This window comes from Callospermophilus lateralis, chromosome 2 (genome assembly GCF_048772815.1).
Source record: "Callospermophilus lateralis isolate mCalLat2 chromosome 2, mCalLat2.hap1, whole genome shotgun sequence".
NCBI classification, from domain to species: domain Eukaryota; kingdom Metazoa; phylum Chordata; class Mammalia; order Rodentia; family Sciuridae; genus Callospermophilus; species Callospermophilus lateralis.
This window is the reverse complement of record NC_135306.1, coordinates 49,795,415-49,821,300: the sequence shown is the minus strand read 5'-3', so window position 1 is coordinate 49,821,300 and position 25,886 is coordinate 49,795,415. Positions and strand designations below refer to the sequence as shown.

Genomic DNA, 25,886 nt, shown 5'->3' with positions numbered 1-25,886 from the left:
ATCCATTCTCTTGAAAAGTCAAAGTTGAATGTCCAACTCAAATGTCCAGCAATAAAGTCCACTTAAGTAAATTACAGCCCAGACATGTAGTGGAATAACATGTGATCATCAAAGTGAATGAGGCGAATTTGCAGGTACGGTAATAGGTAATATCTAAGAAATATTGTTAAATGAAAATTTATTTTAAAAACCTTATTCATTACTATATGACATCATAGGATAAATTATTAATACTTTATTATATGTAAAGGAAAAAATCTGCAAAAAATATTGTTAGTGGTTATTGTTAGAGGGAATGGGATTACATGGAAGGGTCACTTTCCATCTTTGGAGGGAGTCACTATTCATTATCCCATATATCATTAATAAAACAAGACCTGAAGAAGTTAGGCTACTGAATTAAAGACCAGAATCTACTGTACATGGAAGTCAGATAATCTACTTTTTCTCATGTTCTCTCTACTTCCAATTTTCTATTCTAAAATGGAGCTCTGTTTAGTTGGGAAAGTTTGGTTAGAACACAAGGACACAAGAGGCTCTGATCACCTATTAGAAAGAATGCAGTTTAGACAAGGAGACACTAGAATTCCCACATGACCCAGCTGATGTCTGAGTTTCTCCATCTCTGTGAACTCCTGGTCTTAAGCAGAACTGGGCACCATCCTGTGATTTCTCCAGTGATACACAGGTGACTTAGACCCCTGCCCTGTCACTTCACCTCAACTATGGGTGCTTACGGCAACAGCAAAGCAGAATCTCCCTCACCCCACCTTGCCTTCTGGTCCTCCCTATTAGAATCTGAGCAGATATGCATCTGCAGGAATAATCGTACACACGAAGAAGAGGTGATAGGTGCAGAGCTGTTTTAGAACCTTCATGATCTGTAGTCTCTTGTTTTTTAGGTCTTACCACATGCATCAAATAATGAACACTAAATGCTTCCATATACCCGAAATAGACATTCCTGTGTAAAAAATGAAGAGGGTTCTTAACATTTTGAATTTCAAATTATTGGCCATATGTAATTTTTTTTATGATCAGCGTGTTCAAAATTGAAGGCAGATTTGAATTCACATGTAATTTTTAAGAAAAGTAAATTAGATAATGAAGTTAATATTAGGTATTTTGTAGACATTCAATTAAATATTTAATAATATTGATTTTTATAGATATGTGTTTTTGGACTTTGGAGATATATATATATATATATATATTTTTTTTTTTCTTTTTTTTTTTTTTTTCTTCTAGTTCCAAATACTTTTACAGATCCTTGAAGAACTTGTGGGTCTTAGCTACAGACAAAAGGTTCTGAGTTGGTGGTAATCTCTGAGTACAGCCTGTGGGCATCACTAAGTTTGCCCAAATTCCCTGATTTGGGGCTCTGTTTAGGTGATATCTTTAAAAACACTAATAAGAAAATATCTCTAGGACCTGGTTCCTAAAAACATGCTTGGTAACTAAAGTGGACAGGAAATTATCCTTTGATTTCTCTCTTGGCTCTGAAAGGGGTCATATGAGCCTGCTTCTCTCTGGCAGGTCCTTTTATTTTCTACCCATATACATCAGACAGCTCGACAAATGGCCCCCATTCTACAGAATAATCCTCTGGGGAAATTTCCCAGTGCAGTGAGCTCAGCCTTTGGACATACATTGAGATTAACTGTCAGAGAACACCTTTTCAGTTAGCAAATTTACACCTTGTGGCTAAATGGCAGACAAATAATTATGAGTTGAGATTGATATCCCAGGAACACCCCAGAACATGAAGGAACAGGATAAAACAGAAAAGGATGGGCTTCAGAAGAGCAAAATATCACCAACTGAGAGTTTGGATTTAAAAAAATATATATTTTATACAATTATTTGAGGAAGGAAAATACCCAAACCCGTCTTTTGGTCTGAAAGAGAGAAAAAAGTACCCCACTGACTTCCTTTTTCTCTCACAAGCGTGGAGGATCATAAAACACAATAAGTGGAAGGAAATACCCTGTACATAGATTCTATGAAGAAAAAAAAAACTGGATTGCATAGAAAGTTCTGAAAGCCTACATAAAATTTCCCACTGTTTAATGTCAACAGAAGTTGACATCTTTAGTTTTCTTTCAAGTGTGCTTTGCAGATATGGATATGCATCACGCAGCAACATGTAAATTTAGGTAGATAATCTAATGGGAGCCGAGGCCATTTAAAATACCCCTACACTTTCCTTTTATGTAGCCCTGTTGCAAAAGAGGGCATGGTGGTAATTGTCCACTTTCAGGGGCTTGCCCACATCTATTGATAGTTCCTGGTGTTCACCTTATGTAGGCTTGCTTTAATTGCATCCTGAGGCACTGTCCTGGCAATGTGCTGCTGCTGATGATGGGAATTCACTTTGAAGGGGGTTTTAGCTACTTTGGGAATAATGAACCATGGGGACAAAGAAATGATCTTAATGTGTATAGCCAATAGGTTCTCAGTTGATATCATGGGCCATTGAGGATCTGGCAAATTTATTCTTTTTAAAAAAAGTTTTCCACATTTTTTATTGGTGCATTATAGTTGTACATAATCATGGACTTGGTTGTTTTATATATTCTTACATGCACACAATACAATAATATAATTTGGCCAATATAATTCCCCAGCACTTTCCCCTTCCCTCCCCATTTCCTACTCCTTGGTATTTTCCTCTATGATCTCCCTTTGTTTTTTAGGAGGTCTACCACCATCTTTCTTTTCCTTTTTCCTCTCTAGCTTCCACATATGAGAGAAAACATACAACACTTGACCTTCTCTTGTATGATGATCTCTAATTCTATCCATTTTCCTGCAAAGACATGATTTCTTTTTTCTTTATGACTGAATAAAACTTCATTATGTATCTATACCATATTTTGCTTATTCAATCATCCATTGATAGACTCCTAGGATGGTTCCATAGTTTGGCTATTGTGAATTGTGCTGCTATAAACATGGGTATGCATGAATCACTATAGTAATACGACTAATTCTTCAGAATAAATACTAAGGAGTGGTAAAGCTGGGTCATATGGTGGTTCCATGCCTAGTCTTTTGAGGAAACTCCATACTGATTTCCACAGTGGTTACAGTAATTTAAAGTCCCACCAAGAGTGTAAAAGTATTTCTTTTTCTTCACATCCTTTCCAGCATTCTTTATTATTATTATTATTATTATTATTATTAGTAGTAGTAGTAGTAGTAGTACTGAGGATTGAACCCAGGGGTGCTCAACCACTGGGCCATATCCCTATCCCTTTTTAATATTTTATTTAGAGGCAGAGACTCGCTGAGTTGCTTAGGGCTTTACTAAATTGCTGAGGCTGGCTTTGAACTCCTGTCTCAGCCTACCAGATTGCTGGGATTACAGGCGTCCACCATCACACCCAGTTATTATTATTTGTATTCTTGATGGCTGCCATTCTGACTGGTGTGAGATGAAATCCGGTGTAGTTTTGATTTTTATTTCCTAATTGCTAATGATGTTGAACATTTTCTCATGTATTTCTTCACCAGTTGTATTTCTTCTTCTGAGAAGTGTCTGTTTAATTCCTTTGCCCAATTTTAATTGGGTTATTTGATTTTTTTGTTGTAAAGTTTCTTGAGCTCTTTATTCTAGATATTAACCCTCTATAAGAAGAGTAGAAAGCAAATATTTTCTTCCATTTTGTAGGTCTCCTCTTCATATTTCTAATTTTTTCTTTTGCTGTGCAGAAACTTTTTAATTTGATATCCCATTTATTACCTCTTGGCAAATTTATTCTATGTACTTAACAGAAGATGACTTCTTCAGGAAAAGACTAACTAGACTTTAAAAATTAATCTTGCCATTCTTACATTGGGCTTTGTTTTTAATCCCTGTAATTTAAATACCATCCATTATTATGCCATCCAATTTTAATACCAGCCATTATTACTCAGTGTATTATCATACACCAAATACTATCATTTTGGGCTGAACCAATTTGAAGGTGCAGATCCTGGTGGTTGATTCAAAGGCTATGCCAGCTATAGGAGAGATTTATTAAGCCAGTTTGTGGTGTACACAGCATTCTTGAGGATTATCTTAGAGAATTCATTAAACACATCCTGAAAGGTCTCAGGCTGGGATATTGGTGTGCCAAGGCAGGACCCCTATCTATTCATGACAACTGGACTTCTAGGAGGGCAAGATGTACACAATGCATCTTTTAATTCCAAGAAAGTTTTCTGTAAAGCATACCTTTATTCATTTGAAATCAGCTCCCTTCCTAATTATTCCAAGTTGGTCCTGTGGCAACTACACCTATATTGAGCATAACAGCTGTCCATTCTATACTGGAATTGCACACTTATTCAAGAATTGTTTTGAAAGTAGAAGGAAACATCTAACCTATGTGGAATCATTTTTCTTTAGATAGTAAAGCATGTTACACATTTGGAAGCATTTTAATGATGTAAATCATTCTCCAATCCTTAAATTGTTTCTCTTCCACTCTGGAAAGCCACTGGTTGAGAATAATTTTGCAGAATATAAAGTATAGTTTTGATGTAACTGTGTACAGTGCTTTATCCAAATATAGGCCTCCACTTTCACTCCACACACATCAAAACTAGGCAAATATTGCACAGCGTAAGGCCACTAGGCAAATATTGTTGCCCAAGACCACTCAGTAAGAGAATAGTAGCCTATGGATCATTTTACCATATAATTGCCACTTGCAAATCACATAATCAAGTGAGTCACTACAAAGATTTCATAGGCAGAAAAAATATATAAAATAAGGGGTAGTTTTCCTGGCCAATGGTTTGGCATCAGACACAGAGGAAAAAATTTTAAAAATTATCAGAAAAGTCCATCAACAACTATTAACTTCTATCACCATAACTTTCTATCAAGTCCAATTCAATGTGCCTAATTATGCCAAAGACTCACAAGCACTATGAAATCTATGGAGATAAATTTAAAAACATTATTTTGTCATAAATGTAATCCAAAATAAATATGTCAGTGATTGAAATACCAATACAGTATTTAATTTACATTAATTTTAATGTCTTAGAATCTAGAAAGATTGGATGAGGGATTTTTAAATTATTATAACGAACATATGTTAATTGTACAGATAAATGAGCTTTATTGTAACATTTCCACACATGCATATGTTTTGCAATGATGGTATCCACCTTCCTCATCCTCCTCCTCATGCCTCACCAACCCCCTTCCTAGTCCCTATTTGTCCCTCTTCTACCTTCATATTATCTTTTTTTTAAAATGAATTTTAAAATTTTTATTTTTAAGTCTCCACATGTGAGAGAAAGCATGAAATACTTATCTATCTTTTCTTGACTTATTTTGCATATGAGGGATGAATTGAATGATTTTCATTTAAAAAAAATATGACATGAAGTGTAAAATGATGTTTTCTTCTTCTTTTAATACATTTATTTGTAGTAAACAAAGACACTCCTGGGGTAAAAATGAATATATCTCAAAAACACTCCTGGGTAAAAATGAAAACATCTCAAAACTTACGGAAAAGACAAGATAGAAAGGGCAAAAGCTTCAAACTTGAAATCTAAAAGGAAAAGAAACTTGACTACCTCGCAATCATATGGAAACTCATCTCCCTCTCCTTCTATTATGACTTAGTATATTCCCTAAAACATTAAAGGAGAAGAGATTAAATAAGTTCTTAAAGACAGAAATACTGAGAGTTACAAATTCAAATTACTTTACCACTGGTTGCTGGGAAATTATCCCATAATCCTAGTCCTTTAGAAAAGATTCCTTCAGGAATCTCAAAGATTAATGAATTGCTGAAGCTGGCAGCCCAGGAAGCAGTAATACACAATTCACAGGCATGTTTTAAAGAGATACATCAGAATGGAGAAAAAGAGTAGAAATGACCTAAGTAAGAAGAGGGTCATGGAAGCTCACATTCAGAAGAAAAACCCTTTGTTTGAATAATCTTCATTATCAGGAAATATTTGGGATAGTGAAAAGAAACTTGAGACCAAACGTTCCCAGAATGAGAATGGAAGAGAAATTGCCTAGAAACAGATAAGAAACAGTATTTTGCTTTTTAAAGATTTGTGTAAGATAAAAAATAAAGTAGAATGGAGCTGGGTTGTGGCTCAGCGGTAGAGCCCTCACCCAACACGTGCAAGGATCCTCAGCATCACATAAGAATAAATAAAGGTATAAAAGAGATAGATGAAGTAGAATGAAAAGTGGTGTCACATGAAATTTAGGACCAGGCTACTTTGATTAATTTTCTTGTTTTTGTTGATTCTTAGCTGTGTGACCTTGAGCAAATTAATTAATCTCTTCATGCTTTTGTTCCCTGTCTGTGAAATGTGGATAATGAGAGTATTTACCTTAGAGGGCTGTGTGAGAGCTAATGAGTTAATACATTGCTTATACACAATAAGCACTCTATATTAGCACTATTATCATCTTTATTAATATTAGGAACCCAAAGGGAAAGTAATGGCAAGTTACATCACAAAAGTAGATTCAGGTCATGAACTGGGTTTGGGAACAGGGTGGCTTCTCTGGGAAGCAAGACAAGTTTATTGATGAGGATAGTGAGAGGTGATTTGAGTAGGACACCAGAAGTTGGTCAATTGGGCAAGTCCTAGTTTGGCAGCTGTGGCAGGAGGAGATGACACAACAGATTCTATTTTCTTGACGTGGCTCCTGACCAGGTCCCATGAATTGTCCCATTTGAAGGACACAAGTTTGGCAAGGCTAGGTTGGCATCTTGGATCTCCTGTAATTTAGAGGGCCTGGCTTTGATCAGGAGGCTCTCTGGACATGAAAAATTCAGAGAAGGTAGAACCCAGGCTTGAATTGAAAGGAACCCCCCACCTCTGAAATCCTGGGGTTTGTTGTGAATACTTTCACTTGATAGCATGTTGAAAAAAGAGGAGTATCTGGAGCAGAAAGGCCGCAGGTCAGTCACAAGCTCAGGTTTGCTGGAATGTTTTCCTTCCTCAGGTAGGTGTACTGGGGATTAGAGGGTTCTGTATTCAGGAAAGCTAAGTATAGGGATGATCTGTGAACACTCCCATTGTAAGCACCTGGGAGCACCAGGTACCTGTTGAAATTCTCAATTTAAATAAAGTGAAATAAGGCCCTTTTGAAAAAGTTTACCCTGTGAAAGGGCAGATACAGGTAAGAAGAGGCATCTCATCTTAGGGATCTTATCTGAGGGATCTCCTTTAACATTATTAGAAAGTAGAATTTGAGAATCCTCAGTAAGGCAAGGATATCAGGGTAATATCAGGATGCAGATCTAAACCACTCCTGATAAATTAAACCTATGTGATTGTGTTCAACCAGTGTCTCCAAATTATATCCATCATATACTATTACCAGAAACATTCTGGACAAGCAACAGGTATAAGGTGAATTTTTATTATTATCTCTCTATCTATCTGCTACCACGAACCATTAATTAAACATGGGCTAATTTCTTTCCTGTTTTTTGAAAGATAAAAATAAATAGAAAGAGGTCCTAGTAAATTTCTTCTTTCATCTCAAATAATTCTTTTGTGCACTCTACTGGGGAAATAGCACAAGCTTTTAAATAGGAGTTCTTTAAATGCCTCTCATAGAGTTGGTAAACTACATTGGGTATATCCTGTACCCAGTTTTTCCAGATAGTCTTCTTCTGAATACTAGAAGTTGTAAGATCCTTAAGGACAGGATTCAGCTATGTGCCTTCCATGGCCTCTGACTGTGGCTACTTACAATGCAACCAACCAGGTGGCCTGGGTGAGTAAGGTCACCTAGACAGAATGGGAACTCTGTTTCTGTGTAAGAAAACAAAGCTCCCCAGCTGCCTATTCCACTGGCTAAATTAATAGTCATGGTGATTATTTAAGTCCACTTCTTAAACAACTCTTTAATCTTTTTTTATTAAGTAGCCACATAGAAGACAGTAATTCCCATTTTATAAATGGAGAGAGAGAGAGGCAAGAAGGGCTTCAGGCTATTTCTGTACTCAGGACACTAAGCACCAGTGTTAATTCATTTAATTTAGGAGTTAATAACCCATCTACCACTGTTATCTCATGCCTTCCCCTGAAAAATCCAGATGTTGCTAATATACTTTATAATATTGTTTGAGCAATTCTCAAAATTACTAATGTACAATTTTGAGATGCCAATCAAACACAATCTGTTAGTGATGTTCTGGCATTAGTCACACAGATTTCCTCTGACTAGTTATGAACCCCAAATGCATTCCTAACTAATGCACGTATTACATTTTCATTGCCTTACTTCTTTTAAGGAAAGAATGATAAGAGCGTGTGATTCTTAGAAAAATCCAACAAATGTTGGAACTGGACAAACTAAAGAATAATTTATAGCAAACCAGCAGATTTTAGTAATAATAGGCAATTTTATAAAAAGCTCAATATATGCCAAATGTTTTATATATACTATATCTCATTGAATCCATACAGTAATAAGTATTAAAACCACTCCTCTCCCCTTTAACACATGAGGATCCTGAGGCTGAAGGAGATTGGACAAAGCCACATAGCCAGTAAATGGCAGAACTGAGATATGAATTCAGACATCTGAGCTCCAGAGCTTTCTTAAGTGTTGGGGAAACAAGATGGTGGAATTTTCCTTGCAGTGACCTGTGAGGAGAAGGCAATGCAACTCCAAATACAGTAAAAATATTAATAACTATTTATGAGCTCTTACTTTCAATGGAAGCCAGAAAATAGCTGCCAAGCAATTGTTGTGAATTCAGAATGACAGATTTTTGCTTATTGGATATATTGGATATGCATTCTTTTTTGGAACTTGTGAGTTAGTACCCAGGAATGAAGTATAGAAGACATTTTTGTTGTCCTTTGTCTCTCCAGAATTATTATTTAGATTCACCCACAGTTGCCATGATTTCACAGTTGTCATGATTTTTCATTACTTCTCTCTTGAAGGTCATGGAGGGGACTTTTCATCACCTTCACAATGGCATAGATTCAAACAGCAATGCAAATTGATTTTTTTTTTTTTAAAGAGAGAGAGAGAATTTTAATATTTATTTTTTTAGTTTTCGGCGGACACAACATCTTTGTTTGTATGTGGTGCTGAGGACCGAACCTGGGAGCACGCATGCCAGGAGAGCGCGCTACCGCTTGAGCCACACCCCCAGCCCGCAAATTGATTTGAAGTTGATTTGTATTAAGGTGTTGAAGAGAGGGGAAGAGAGGGGCCCTCTGGTGGCCTCATTTATTACTGCGGCCACCAGACTGCTCTGGGATGTGGTTTATTTGAAAGCAAAGGTGTGCCAGGTTTTCAATTAATTTCTAACATTTGAAGGAAGAGTGCTGGTTTATGTTTCAAGGAAACAATAAAAAAAGAAAGAAAGAAAGAAAGAATCATTATCAGTGTTTGGAGCATCAATAGGAGACTCTGAATAGCAAGTTTTGAACAAAGGAAATCCATTTATTTAACAATATTTATTTGACAATATTTATTGAACCTTTAATATATAGCAGGCACTCCTCTGTGTCTTAGGGATTTAGTTGTGACAAAACTAGCAAAAATCTCTGTTTTTGTGGACCTCATACTCCAGGATATTTATTATCATAAAATTATCTAGACAGAAAAGGTTGGTAGCAGATTACTGAAAATGAAGTATTATATTTAAGGATATACTTAAATGAATTAACTATGGTCTGATCATCAATTTTGCAATCATATTTTATAATTAATCTATTGATTCTGGATTTACTATGTATTCTTGTTTAAAGAGAAGGTAGTAAAGACTATTAAAAATATGAAGAACATGGTTGTGTCTACACAATTAAAAATTCAAAATATAACAAAATTTTTTAAAATATATTTTTTATTTGTTGATAGACCTTTTTAAAATTTATTTATATGCGATGCTGAGAATCGAACTCAGTGCCTCCCATATGCAAGGCAAGTATGCTACTATTGAGCTATAGCCCCAGCCCAAAATACAGCAAAATTTAATGAGCAAAAGGAACTAGATATTTCAAGTACATGTTGAAACTGATAATATTGAAGGTATGATTTAAGTTTCGGTAGTATTATTAATAACAAATCTTTTTGCCAACTTTTAAAAAAATTTTTCATGGAATTCAAGAGTTAAGAAAAGAGAGAGACATTCTGAATTCCAAAGAGAACAAAAGATTACAAGTGTCATGTAATGCAGTGATTTTGATATACAGTATATAGCTTTTCACATTTATAGATTTTTAGATTAAAAATGTATCCTCATTAATACAACATATTGATTATTTACATTTTAATAACTGATCCTAGAAATTTTATTGGCACTGTTATCAACACCCAATTCCTGTAAGATTTTGACACAATTAGCATACATGCAGAAAAGTCTAGATATTAGATTTGCTGAAATTTGCTTCAGAATTTCCAGGAAGCAAATGAATATTACTGAGGTCAATTTAAATATTTAATAACACAAATGAAAAATGTAAGTAAACACAAGAGAGACAATAAAAGTCACAAATGTCAAGAATAAATTATTTTGTGTTGGAAATGTACTGATACTGAGAATTGGTCCCCTCCTTAATCTGCTCTTCTGTTCCCAAGCAAGGCCAAGAAGAAGCTAGAATCATTCACATCACAGAAGTAAGTTACGAAAGTGGGACACAGCCACTTTCATTTCAAGCACTGCTTGGCTGCTTTCACATTGTGTTCACTCTGTGTGCCGCCCCCACCTGGCCCCATTTCCTCCCTAGTTCATTCTTCTGTATTATTTATCTCATCTTTCTTTTCCACCACTGAGCATCCTTCTGAGGGCACAGACCATGCCTATTCCACTTTATAGGACTCCATGGCACCTAGCATAGTGGTGCTAGATGCTTAACAAATGCATGTTTAATAATAAATAAACTAAATCAGATCTTATATTTTTTTAATGAGCCCATATGCTCATCTATAACAAGGCTGGCGTCAAATGGCTTCTACTCCGTCCACACTGATCTGTGTCCCTTTCCTCTTGACTTCTGATACTGTTAATGAACTACTGCTTCTTTAATCATGCTCTTCCCAGGTAACTGGGATGTGCACTCTGAATGGGCCTTATTTCCTCCTATGTATAGATATGCAGCATCAAACCTCCTTTCTTTGAATTCCTGTTTGAGTTAGATTAGCATTTCACAGCGTTTCTGCTTGCATGTGTTTGTCATTTTTCCTCCTTTGTTTGAACTATAGACTTCTTGAGCAAGGGTGTCATAGATAACACATCTTCATATTTCATATTTTGACTGTCATTATGCAGGCACACCACAGATACTCAGCAGACAGTGGTGTTTCCACTGCTAGTTATAAGTAGTGGGATTAGAGGTTGCAAGGAAGGAGGCTGCTCAAACAGGCAGAAAACTAAAAATGAGGCAAAGAGAGTTGAAATGCTTGGATCCACTGTTGGGGTTTAGGTCATGGTCAGCAAAAACTATTTGACTAGTATAAAGTGGTATCATTAAAAAAATATTCTCTGGCTTAGTCCTGGGATCCTGTGCCCAGATATTATAGCATGAGTCATTTAAACTGAGAGAGCCTGTTTTCCTTCTGGTGGCCCAATTGGACCTGTAATACTGGTGGGAGAGCTGAGTTCACTCTTTCAGTTGGTAAAAGGGTTGAATGGAGCAGGACCACAATGTAGTGAAGTGGAAAACATGGCAATAAGGAACAGTTCCACTGGGCATTGACCATGGTACAACTGGGCATCTTGGAAAAGTATAGTTCAATGTGTGGTCTAGGGATTCTACCAATGGAACTTGCCCTGAAGATGATTAACTTCTCAATTACCCCTCTAAGGCAGATGCAATTAGGCTATGGAGGGTCTTGTTAAAGTTCAAACTTATCCTCAATATCTTCCCCAAAACTTTGCTCTCATGGGCAGTCCAGGCATATTGTCATTTTAGCCACTTTATGTGTGTTCCATCCTGGATAGCACCATGTCATTCCCTTTGCTCTGTTTGCTAAATATCCTGCCTCATGACATAAGATCACTCTGTCACTCTTCATCTCAGGTTTCCTGCACATCTCACAGATGCTACATTCTTCTAGGTATGGGGATACAACAGGGAGCAAAACAGACCAAATCCTTACTGTCATGGAGCTTATATTCTAGTTTAAATCTTCTAAGACATGTTCTTCCAATTTAATAGCAACAGCCGCAGTTAATATATAAGATTCTTGCAGACCTTTATTGAGCATTAACTGTACCTGAGATACCATGCTGAATGCTCATCTGCAATCCTAAGTGGCAGATGCTATTAGAAAACATAAAACAAAAACCCTTTGTGTTTTGAAGTTAAAAGGGTTAGAGTTAGGGCTAGTAATTATAGATTCACAGGGAATTGAAAAAAATGTAACACGAGATCCTATGCACCTTTGCCCAGTCTTCTCAATGGTAATATCTTGCATAACCATAGTACAGTACAGGAAGTTGACACTGGTACAATCTATGGAGCTCACTCATCAGCTATCGGTGCACTCATTTATATTTGTGTGTGCAGCTCTATGCCATTGAATCACCCGTGTAGCTTCATTTAACCACCACTGCAGCCAAGGTCCTTAACAGTAGTACATCATAGGACACCCTTGACTATCCCTTTATGTCTATACCTGCCCTCTTCCAAAAGGAAATTGGCCTTTTTCATTCATTGTAATTTCTTTGAGGTTCGTCCAAGTTGTTTCACATACCAACATTTGGTTCCTTTTTAACCATTCAGTAGCATTCTAGGTCATGGTCCATTCTTTGCCTTTTATGGATATTCAATTGGTATTATGCCACTTTAAAGATTTGGAGTGGCTAATTAACTTACCCCAAATCACTCATTGTTTAGTAGCATCCCAGGGTGGGATGTATCAGTTTGTTTAACTGCCCACTCGTTCAAGGTCATTTGGATAGTTTTCAGTTTGGGGCTATAGTTGATAAAGCTGCTTTTGAGCATTCATGTACAAGTTTCTATATAAATACAAGTTATCTTAGATGTATGTTCCAAAGTTCAATTTCTGGGTCATATGATAAGACCATATTTAGTTTTAGAAGAAATTGTTACCTCTTTTCCAGAGTAGCTGTGTCATTTTACATTCCCACCAGAAAGTTTTTTGGTATTCTTGCCAGCATTTGGTATTATCATTGTTTTTTATTTTAGTTATTCTGATAGGTGCAATGACATCTCATTGTGGTATTCACGTACATTTCTCTAATGGTATATAATACTGAGCTTTTTTTTGCATGTGCTTATTTGTCCTTTGTAGATTCTCTTCAGTGAAATATTCATGCATATTATTTGCGCTTTTGTTAATTGGATTTTTAAAAAGGGAATGTTTTGCTTTGTTCCACCGTTCTTACTATAGCTACATCACTCTTCTCCCCTCATTCCCCTCTGTACTCGGATGTGATTCTGCACCATGTTCAATCCAAGGAAGGAGAAGTTGTGCTCCATTTGTGTACAATGTGTCAAAATGCATTCTACTGCCAAGTGTTACTAATTAGAACAAATTATAAAAAAAGAAAAGAATTTTGCAGCTCTAAGGATCTTGTACCTATTTGTTAGATTTATTCCTATTGTACTGCATAATTTTGAGGTGCTAGTGTAACAGTGGATATCATGTTTATAATTTCAAATCCCAGTTGTCATTGCGGATATTAATTTCAATGAAAACAATTGACTTTTTATATCAAAAAGTTATGATTTGCAATGATCTTGGCCAAATTATATTGTTACATTGGGTGCATGTATGAGTGTGTGACAACAGATCCCCATCATTATGTATAAGTATAATGCACCAATAAAAAATGGAAGACAGGTTATGTTTTCTAATTTTCCTATACATTTAAGATATAATTCATTATATATATATATATTATATATTTAGTTTTTGATGGACATTTATTTATTTATCTATCTATTTATTTATTTATATGTGGTGCTGAGAACCGAACCCAGTGCTTCACACGTGCTAGGCAAGTGCTCTACTTGAGCCATAACTCCAGCCCTCAAGATATAATTCTTTTGTCTGATATGTAGTTTGTAAATATTTTCTCTCTGTCTATAATTTGTCTTTCATCCTTGAAATACGGCCTCTCACTTAGCAAAATTTTTATTTGTATGAGGTTCAATGGATTAATCTTTCCTTTTATGGATCAGCTTATTGTAGCAAGCCTTACAACTCTTCCTAGGTGCTGATGATTTTTGCCTGTTTTTTTCCTTGGTATTTTAATTTTGTGTTATTCATGTAAGACTATGATTCAATTTGAACTAATTTTTGTATAAGGTATGGATGTATCACAGTTTGTCTAATCACCCACTCATTCAAGGGCATTGGATTTTTTTCTATTTTAGTGTCGTCTTTAATCTATGGATTGTTGAGAAATGCATTTCTTTTCTTTAAATGTTTTTTTATTTCTTATTACTATTTTTGGTGCTGGTATTGGACATTTAACCCCGGGGTGCTTTACCACTGAGTCACATCCCCAACCCCTTTTTATTTATTTTTAAATTTTGAGACAAGACCTCACTAAGTTGTTTAGGGCCTTGCTAGGTTATTGAGGCTGGCCTTGAATTTGTGATCCTCCTGCCTCAACCTCCCGAGTTGTTGGGATAACAGGCATGGGACACAAATTTTAAATGACTGCTTTAAAATTTTTTAATTGTCACATATTAATTGCATATATTTATGGGGTACAGTATTATATTTCAATATGTGTATATAAAGTGTAATAATCACATCAGAGCAATTGGCTTATTTATCTTTTGGTGATTTTTGGTCATGGTCCATTTTTTGCCTCTTATGAATATTCAGTTGCTATTATAGCCATTTTAAAGATTCGGGGTTGTGAACTAACTCACTCCAAGTCACACAGGTAGTATGAGAAGTGCTGGGATGAAATGTACGCAGTCTAACTTGAAACCAGATGCTGTTAATGCCTGTTCTTCCCTGGTCTAAGGTCTCACTCTTGTTGAATTCCCCAAGTAAACATAAACACATTCTGAATTTACCTTCCTTGCAGCACAACATTTACTCAGAAAATGACAGCTATTTAATCCTCATAGGGCTATTTTAGGAAACCTGTAGTTCAGTCATTAGCTTTGCTTTGGACAAGAAGTCCATGATTTAAAAAATAAATGACTATTTTCAATGTCATGAGTCCTCCTAATCTTATGAAGACAAGAATTATTTAATCTTATAAAGTGTAAAACAGAAAACAGATGAAATTGAGATCTGTCATTAAGGGTAGCATCCATTTTTTGCTGATGAAGTAATAATGGACTGACAATGTTGGAAATTCAGCCTTTAAATGAAAATTCTGGTTCCAGACAGTAGCCGTGGTCTCCTAGGGCATATCTTATCTGTTATCTGTCAATAGCATAACGGAAATTGTGTGCAATTGAAAACAGATGTAGTTTCACAGTAATAGAAATGGAAAAGATGTGCTCTGGAAATCCTAACTGCATTACTGTCAAATGGAGCCAGGAGGTACCAACATTACAGTCAATACCATCTTCTTGAATATTTATTCAGTGCTATTTTCAGTTGTTAGAATTAAAAAATCTGTATCAGAATTAGAGAAAAATGACATGAGAAATATCCTGAAGGAAAGCTCTTCCCTCCCCACCAATTACTGATTGCTCTGAAGACTTGGCCATTGGGAACTTCTTAAGATAGTCCTAGAACTTTGTTTTGTAGAAGGCTTCATGGCCCAAGCTTACTGCTCAGAGAACATCTTAAATGCCAATAGTAATCATAGAATGTTGAATGATATCAGCATTGAAAGTTTACCATTTACCCATTTTTGTTAATAGTTGATGGACTTCTTTCTATGTGATTCCAATTTAAATGAAAAATATATTTGACCTATGGGAAAATGATGCTTGTCCATAGATTAAAGTCCCAAAGTGAAAGATTGTGCTCATGCTGACACTTCTCTAAAAATGATGTGTAGGTGTTCATTCCTCATGATTTTATATTCCTGTATGAAGAATTTCAAACAGGAAAAGTTAAGAATAGTCATATTTTCAGTACTTAGAATCAATCATTTCTAACATTTTCTGTGCTTGTTCTCTCTCTCTCTCTCTCTCTCTCTCTCTCTCTCTCTCTCACTCTCCCTCTCCCCCCAATCTATTCTGAATAATTTTAAAATAAACCACAGATATCACAACATCTTTACCCCTAAATATTTTTCTTATTCATCTTCTAAGGATATGAGCATTCTCCCATGTGATCATAGTTACTGGGAGGGTGTGCGTTTTCTATTTATGTAATGGATGTACACTAATTGGTGACATGTTGTCTTAGAAAGTGGTTGATTTTTTTTTTTTAACCACAAAGTCAATTTTGTGTTTAACTTTTGCCCCAAGTCTAGTTATTAAAGATATGAAAAATAAAATATTTGTGCTATTTGCTAATACGTACTTTCTTCCCTACTTTGCCACTAACCCTTGAGAACAGATCAACAAATTATTTAGTTCATTAAAAAAAAAAAGTTGCTCTAGACACAAGGACTCATTTGCTGACTTCTGTTTGGCATTAGCTTACTGGTGGACAATACTGACCACACATTCACAAATACAAATGCTACTCTGTGACAGGTTTCTTATTTGGGGGTTTATAGTCTAAATTTGAGGGGAAAGAAGTTTGTGAAATTTCTACAACTTTGCACCAAGTTCTGTGTGTATATGAATTTTCAGAGGGCAGAAGTTAGAGCATTCAAAGTTTGTCAGATTCTAAAAAATGTCCATGACCCTACAAAGGTTAAGAATCACTAATTTAATGCTTTCAAAATGCTTACTTACCCTTTGGAAACTGGTAGATACTATTCCAAAGGGCACACATTGTCAACTGCTCACTGTCAGGAAGGAGGAATTCTGAAAGGACCCATCTTGTCCACCTGATTGATAGATAGCCCAGTGCCACTGAAATGAGTGCTGGCAGAGGCGAGTGGGAGCAGAAGGCAGCACAGAGCATTTTACACACGCTGACATGTTCTCAATTAGTTCACACTCTTCAGGAAAAAGCTCAAATGTCACTGCAGATGGTCTGACTCTATTCAGTGGGCAAAGACTAGGCAGAGTGCCTAAGGTCTGCCTGGCACATCGGGCTCTCCTCTCGCCCCACTGTTTGTTCTAAATGCTGCCCCTCTGTGTGCTTTGGAACTGACATCTGTGATTTCACTCACCTTGAAAAAAAAAAAAAAACACACACACACACAAGGGGGAGGCAGAAAAAACCCAAAATAAACAAGTGAGAAAAGGTTAAAAGCTTCCTTTTCATCAACCCGGACATTTTGGAAATGGGCACACATTCTCTTTTAAATACCAAAGGATATAAAATGAAGGGGAAAAAAAATCCAGGCACCATGCTCAGGGTTCTGCCTTGGTTGTCTCTCTCATGGCTTCCAGAGAGTGATCCATCTCTCCTTAGCATCTCTTGTTTTACAGCTGGAGGAAAAAGCTCAAAGCGATGGTGCCACCGGATGCCTGAAGGACAGAGTTACCCAGCAGACAGGGGCAGCTGAGGTTAGCACTTGTGTCTGCTAAATTCCATTTCCCATCAGGCTTTGTCGTTGTATAAGTCTGCAGTGCAGGGAGATAGAGGTGGAAAACACAAATGCAAAGTAGAACAAACGAGTGAGTCAGCTCGGTCTGTGGGGTAGTTTGCTTACTGTGCTTTATTTTGTGCTAGTTTCTGTTGAAAAACCTACAGTGGGAGACAAATCAATAGCACTTAGTATTTGAACAACTTGATTTTAATGCATTATCTCATTTAATATTTATAGCTCGGTGAGTGTTATTAATCCCATTTTACTGCTGGAGAAAGAGAGGTGCAGAGAGGAATAGGAAATAGCTTGAGGTCAGAGATGTGGTCCCTGGTAAAGCTGGCTTTCACATCCAGGACGGTGGCCAGGAAGCTGGTGCTGTCTCTCCCTGAAGCTTTGGGGCAATGGGACAGGTGGGATTAGGAAACTGTTAACTCCTGGGAGGGTGCAGACTCTCAGAGAATTAAAATAAGAGAAGTTTCTTTTCTCCAAATGAGCCCCCTTTTATCCAACATACACAAAATCACATTAGAGGTTTTGTGGGAAATCACATTTTAGTAGATTAAATTTGTCTTCATTGTCCATGAATATACCTTTGGCAGATGACTCTTAATACTTTTCTTTTACCTTCCCTCCCTCTTGAACTGGATATCCTCAAATAGATATTTAAACACACTGGGAAATATGGGAGGCTCTATTTTGTTTGTATTTTGGAAATAGAAGAATTATTTCCCAATGAGTTTGATTTTTGCATTTGTATTTATATTTTTAGGTGTTAAAAATAAACATGGAGCCCACTGTGGTGGTGCATGCCTGTAATCCCAGCAGTTCAGGAGGCTGAGGCAGGAGGATTGCAAGTTTGAAGCTGGCCTCAGCAAATTAGTAAGGCCCTTAAGCAACTCAGTGAAACCCTGTCTGTAAATAAAAAATATTTTTAAAAAGGGCTGGGGATTTGGCTCAGTGGTTAAGAGCCCCTGGGTTCAATCCTTGTTATCAAAAACAAAAACAAACACAAAAACCAACCAACCAAACAAAAACCCCCACAGAATATAATTTAAAAGACTAAGGCTGTGGGATGATACTGCACAATAATAGTAGGCATTTCACAGAGTCCTGGTTCTACCAGTTACCAGATCCATGGCCTCCAGATGGTTGCTAAAGGGCTACAGTAACTATCTCACAGGGTTCTTTAGTTAAATGACACATTTAAGATCCTGGATCCCTATAGACAATAAACATACACATGAGGATCAAAAATGACAAGAACCTCCAACTCGAACAATTAGTGATCAAAACTTAAAGATGGCAGGTAGCCAGGTTGGAGTTTCTACCTTTGAATGAATCCTGAATCTCCCCAAAACTTTAGCCTAGACTTTCAGTTTCATAAAACCATGGAGAACTGGGCAAGTTGGTGGTCATCATCCCACACAGACATGTGACCTGCTTCTCTTTCCCCACTTTCACCTGGGTATTCACCATTCTGCATGTGGAAGTGGTTTTACCAACAGTAGATTCTCTCCCATAGTGCTCCATTCCCTCCTCATCCTGCTCTACTCTGGGTAAAAGTGCCACTTTATCATAGGCAGTCCTGTCAGTTGTCCTACTTGATTACTGCTGGTAGTTTGCAAATTGGCTGCAGTTATTCTCTCTTGTAGATCAGCGTCACTTTGCAGCAGTGACTTTGCAGGCCCTCTCCCCCAAAGGAGATGGATTTTATTTCCCTTTAATATCATCTCTCTCTCTCTCTCTCTCTCTCTCTCTCTCTCTCTATATATATATATATATATATATATATATATATATATATATATATAAAATATTTGTTGTTGTTGTTTTGAGACAGGGCTGGCTATATTGCTCAGGCTGGTCTCAAACTCATGATTCTCCTGCTTCAGCCTCTGGAGTAGCTGGGATTATAGGCCTGTGCCACTGGGCCTGGCTCTCCACCCTCTTGGATCTGAGCTGATCTTATGACTTGCTTGAGCCAACAGAATGCAGTGGAAGTGACATATGCTAGTTGTTAGCCTAGGCCTCACAGGGCTTTGCATGCATCCAGATGGTCCCTTACAACTCTGTCCAGCTGTTATGTGAACAGGCCGGCTACCCTCATCATACCAACCATCCAGCCAGATGACAGAAATTATAACTCAGCAGTGAGGCAGACACTTTGCGGGTATGTCCAAATAAGATCATTGGCAAGAAAGACACCTGGGTGTCTTTCTTGCCAATGATCTTATTTGGACATCTGAATCATATTGACACTATCCGGATAATCAATTCTCACTTGTAATAATGACAGTAGTTTGTATTAGCAATTCTCAAATCTCAGAGAAACTGAGATACACATATCTTAGTCTAACATAAGAGCTTAACTAAGAGGAAAGTCAGTAGTTTATAGGTCTTGCTTAATCCATTTACCCATGAAGGAAGACACAAACTTTAAAAACATAAGGCAAAGTGGCGGGGGAAGAGAGAGGGAAGACTAAGAGAAAGAAAACATTTCTTGTTAACTTGGAAAACCTACAAATATTTATTCTGTTAATCAAACTCCAAACCATATGTCTTCTTAAAAATATGTTTGTTAATGGATTTCCAAGATCTTTCATACATTAGCATAATAACCTGAGTTTATTAGATGAAAGTAGATATTAAGGCTGCCTTGTTCTTTCAGTTGATAACCTGGTTAATAAGAAAAACCTTTCCTTCTGTTGAAGAAGTCACAAAATAAAATTACCATCCTAACATATTTAAGCAGTCAAAAAGCATCATGTCTTATACAACTTTAATCTGCCTGGAACCTTTCCATGAAAGCATCATCAGTTCTGTCTAAAAATGGCTCTCCTGCTGTTATTAATCCATGTGCCTTGTTGGGTACTCAGTGCATAAGTAAGATCAGATCCATTGGGAAAATAAAAAGGTGAATTGTCACCTGTTTTGATGTTAAAGTCAGGTGCTTTTCTCTCTGTTTTGCTGCGCAAAGCAACTTCATATTTTTCTGGGTTTATTTTAGGTTGCTGAAACATTTTTGAAAACTTGGATTGCAGTTTGTATTTTTAACAATAAAAGCAACATGTTAACTGGAAAGTATAGGCCTTGACACAGGGTTGGTAGGGCCAACAAAAGAGTGAGGGGAAACTTCACTAGCCTCCTACACAAAACTTAAGTGGGCACCAAAAATCTTAGTAATATAGGGAAATGATAATACTGTAATATTTTTAAAAATGTGGAAATGTCATATTCCAATAAAGATATATTTCAAAAAATGAAAAATCCATGGGGATTAAGAAAAAAGCAACAACTGACCAAACCTCAAGATTTTAAATAAAGGCAGGCTCCCCCTCTGTACTTGTATGACCCTCACTCACCTTAACCCCAGTCCTGGTCCTGGTTTCAATAAAACTTCATTTATAAAAACAAATGGCTGGTCCATGAGCTATATTTGCCAATTCATGTTTTAAAATTTGCCAATTCATGTTTTAAAATAGCTTTTATCTTGATCACTAAGATTTTGAATGTTTTCTTAAGTTTTGTGCTTGAGTATCTTACTCATATCAAACTTTTCCTAGTCCTGGAAGTTTGTAATTTATTCTAAGTTCAAATATTAAGCTAATGAAGGTATTAAAGCAAGTGACTGAGAGGATTTGATATAGTTTTACTCTTTCTTTCACATCTAATCCATCAGCAAATCCCCAAAATGTTGCCAATTTTCTCAAATTTTTTTTCAAATAAAATCAGCACCAAGTTTAGTAGGCCTAGTAAGGGTATCATTCCACATATTTAGGGTAGTGTCTGTCCCAGATGGAGAAGCAGGGGTTGGGGAAGAGGGCAGAGTATATAAATAGGAGTGTTCAATTTTGAGGTCAAGATATAAGTAGATAGCTGGGCAGAAGCAATAGTGTGATTTCAATACGTTAGACTAATGCTCTGAATGGAGCTATAATATGTGCATTTAAAAATGATGTTAAAGCTGGGCACGGTAATGCATGCCTGTAATCCCAGAGGCTTGGGAGGCTGAGGCAGGAGGATCGATAGTTCAAAGCCAGCTTAAACAAAAGTAAGGCGCTAAATAACTTGGTGAGACCCTGTCTCTAAAATAAAAATAAATATAGGGCTGGGGATGTGGCTCAGTGGTAGAGTACCCCTGAGTTCAATTCTCGGTACTAACCCCACCCGCCAAAAAAAGATATAAGTAGATGGGCTTGACTCTAGGGAAGCAGAAACACAGGGTGGAGAGAACTGGTTTATGTGCCTGGGCCTCTCCAGGTTGGAGGAGAGACTAGAATATGTTCCAGTTTTAGGCTTACTGTACATGCTCTGTAACATCCTGTTTGCTGGGTGTGCATAGGTGGATCTGGGACCATAGGAGGGAATCCTCCAGCAGATCTTGGTGATGCAGCTAGTTGAGGGAACAGGGTGATCTCAATGAAGATATGTCAAGTTATCAGCCTGAGTAGAGAGGCTTGGTGACAAAGCTCAGCTGGAGCTCAGCATCCATGGCCTGACATAAGGCTGACACCAGGTAGAAGGGTACTGAAACCACAGGGTCAGTTTTCTAAGCTAACAGTATATTTCTCAGGGAGCCAAGAGAATAATAACATAGAAGCCACTTAACCAGCAATTATTCCTTACAGGTCCCACTCCCACAGAGTTTGTTTGATTGCTTGCTTGGGCTTTGAGGATGGCTTTCATGGGGTTGTGATGCTCTTACTTCTCATGCTTGGTGATTGCAAGATCCTGCTTCTAGGGATGGCATTTATCTTTTTACAGAACTGAATAAATTTACCAATCATTTGCCCACTTACAAAAATTGGTGAATTTGATTTAGTAGTTCCTGATTTTGCATGCTCTCTGCATATAAAATGTAAGCAGTCATGACCCTATTAAGATAAAGAATTTTTCATATAAATGTAAACTACTTAAAATTGTAAATGTCTGCTTTACTTATACCTGCCAGTTTTCTAAATTCGTTGGACTCTGTAGCACAAAAATATTACCTCAGTCTCTCTTTGCCCCTGAAGTGTCTGCATAGATCTAAGCACCAATTATTTAGGCCAGATGTTGTCATATTTTTGTGAATCTTGTCTGGATGAAGTATCTCTAGCTTATTTGTTGACAGGCCCTGCTACTACACACTTTGTCATCACCCTTAAATTTGAATAATGGGTGGAAACATCCCTGAAACAGTAGCAAATTGAGCATAGACACTTTAGGGTATATTTCTCTGTATGGAGTGTTTATTGCTGGTGGTCCAAGAAGTAAGTCTAATCCAGATGTGCAACTGAGGATGGGGGAGAGGGGCTTATTGCCATAGACACATGACAATTGCCCCAAACACTCTTCTACTTTTCAGAAGAGTTACACTTGTCACATGTGAGCCCTTCACTGTAACATGTTGGCCAAAAAAGAACTGAATGACAGTGTATTCTGTTCTAGTTGGCAAAGTCCTTGCAGTACCTCACTGTTAACATTCCGCTTAGAACAGGGGTTCTTAACTTTACCTTTTTTTTTTTTTCACACATAAGAGGATGACATTGACATGGGTGACACTTGTTTATCAGTGAACCCACTTATATACTTAATTCACAGGGTGTAGGGTTTGCCACAATTTTACATCTTTGCTTCCTTCCTGCTGCAGGAAGCATATTGGAACTCACTTGAGTGGGGCTGAAGTTATTGAGAAAACCTTAAAACTACACAAAGTTGTCAAAGTAAATTGAGGAACTTGGATAGGTAAGTCATTGTGAATAGTAAACTACTTATAACACATCTCACAACTAAGGACAAATTAGTGAGTTCCACCCTGTAGTTGTGAACTCAGAGCTTAGTGAGTAATGGCATCTCTTACCCAAAGAAAAAAGATTTACATGAAGTGAGGATAAGGTACAGGAGTGGAAACGCCATGGGAGTATTGGTGGTGCTCAAAATTGATGCTTTCTAGTCTCTTCTGGAAATTGACAAATAGGGGTTTTAGGACAGCTAGATTAAAATGAATGTAAGAAGACAATAAGCTTCTGACAAATAGGATATTGGGACTAAGCTGACATGCTTGTAAATTTTTAAGGGACCATTTATGGAGCGCTTCCTAGCACCAGGCAGGGTCTTTGTGTTTTATACAGATCCTCTCATTGAATCCTTATAACAAGACTGTAAGACGAGCTCTGTTTTCATCCCCATGTTGCAGATGGGGGAAACTAAGGAAGGGTAGGGTTAAATCACTTGCCCAAAGCAAGTAACAAGCGGAAGAGCTGAGATTTGAACCCAGGAAGTCCTGGCAGAAAACCAGTGCTCTAAATCAGCAGCCTATGCTCTATCTCCAATGTTAGCTTGTTTAATTTTAAATAAGAGTCCTAATTGTTTTCCTCACTTGACCTTAGTTGATGTGTATTTTCACATAAGTAATATGCTTACAAGATAAAAAGTTCATGTTTATGCTTTTTAAAAACTGTGCCATCTTTCAATGTTTTACTTAGTGGATGCTTATAAATATCTGCAAATAGCAACCTTCCTTTGGGATATTTGTCATCATTAATGCTACTTGTTTGCACTGAAGATTTTCCATATGCATGATAATACTAATAAATTTTCATCCTGTCATATCTTAACTCTAAAAGTACATCTACCTAAATAGGGTCTTTTTCAAGTTACTAACCATAGATTGGAATTTTCAGAACAAATTTTGAAACAAGCATGAAACTAAACAATCAGAATAAGAAATACAGTTCTTAGAGGGGAGGAAAGATACCTTATTCTATAACATGTTGTTTTATAAAGCTTTTTTAGATGCTCCTCACCTCCTTTGATGAGAAGAAGAATCTGAGTATTCAAGCTACATATTGCAAAGATACAGACCCCTAAGGGGTAAGCTACTCAGACATAAAAAATGCTTGAACATTACAATGTCCAATTCACAGAAATTACTTTTAATTTATAGTAACACAACTTCTATTTACATTCATTTGTAAATATCAAGATATCTTGAATTTCCATCATTTTAGGACTATCTTATTCTAGTAGTTGATTAAAAATTTACATTATTTTTTCACTTAAAATTTCTTTCCTCTTCATAGAGTCTGATGTATGGTTGTAATGAGTTATTCAGGACTATGATTTTTGCATATTTTGATTTGTAAACTTAGAGCTGTAAGAGAAAAATAGGGAGTATTTGAGCATCTCAAATATAAACTTTCCAGGATTCTTTCCAGGTATCCTTGTCTAGTCTTCTCTTTTTAGAGGCAGAAAATGATCCCTAGAGAAGTGAATTTGAAATGCAAAAAGCACTGGACCTGGGCTAGATGATTTGATAAGTCTTCTCTCTGTGTCCTCCTACCTGTGTGATCTTGAGAGTGACATCAGCCTCTCTGATGACAGCTTGCCCAGTGATACCATTATGAAAATCCCTTCTTTGAATTCTAGGAAGATTAAAAGCAATTATATATATATCAAATCAATCTGCAAATGATATACAGCCATGTCACCCTTGCTCTGATGTAACTTACTTTAGGCATACAGATGACCAGGACCTGAACTTCAACCACAATGCCAAGAATTCTGGCCATTTTGTAACTAGTAGTCAAACAGAAACATTCTAGTGCCTATAAATTTTCCTATACATTCTCTTCCCCACAAAGAGTTTCTCTTCCTCACCATTTGAGTTTCTTGCTTGTTCTCAGGCTCTCCTTGAAGAAGATTTGAAGAGAAATTGTGCTTTCTCCCAACAGATCATTTCTCTCCCCTGAAATTATCCTTGCCACAGATTATCATAGAAACCTGTACCCTTCTCAGCAGCAAGCAGGGGGCTGTCAGTTTAGGGCTGACACACTTTCTTTCCTTCAGAAAGAAATTCCTCTAAAGCTCTGAATGCTGAATTCAAAACGTCAGTGATTTCAGGCCAGGTTTGCCTTTCAAAGAAAGGTCACGGCTGTGAGGGATGGCTCTGTGAGTGGGACTCAAAATGGGTGGGATAAGATCAGCAGACACACCGTCCATCAGAAAGATGCTGATAGATAATAACAAGCTTTTCTCTTTCCAGAGTGCGCTTAATCAGATAGTGAGAAAATATAAACACACCATTTCCCGATCTGCTACCTCCACAATCTTATTTCTTTGGCATGTTTAGAGTGAAAATAAGTTTCTGTGGCTTTTACAGCCGTAAAAATACAGCTAAAACAAATCTCTCCAGGCAGATGTTTCCCACCACAGTTCCTCCTTCATCCTCAAACACAAAAATGTGCATGCAAGCCCATGTACACACACAGGCACACACACTCCTACACCTGCACACTGAGGGAAAGGAGTCACTGCTTACATAGTTGATTCCTTTTCTGGAATATTTTCTTT

The 25,886-nt window shown here is 37.0% G+C and overlaps 1 protein-coding gene across 3 annotated transcripts in view; it reads right to left on the bottom strand.

The window, feature by feature from the left end:
- The window catches only part of Slc24a2 (solute carrier family 24 member 2), a 208,778-nt gene that overhangs the window by 79,771 nt on the left and 103,121 nt on the right, over nucleotides 1-25,886 (bottom strand). The gene's annotated exons all lie outside the window — the stretch shown is intronic.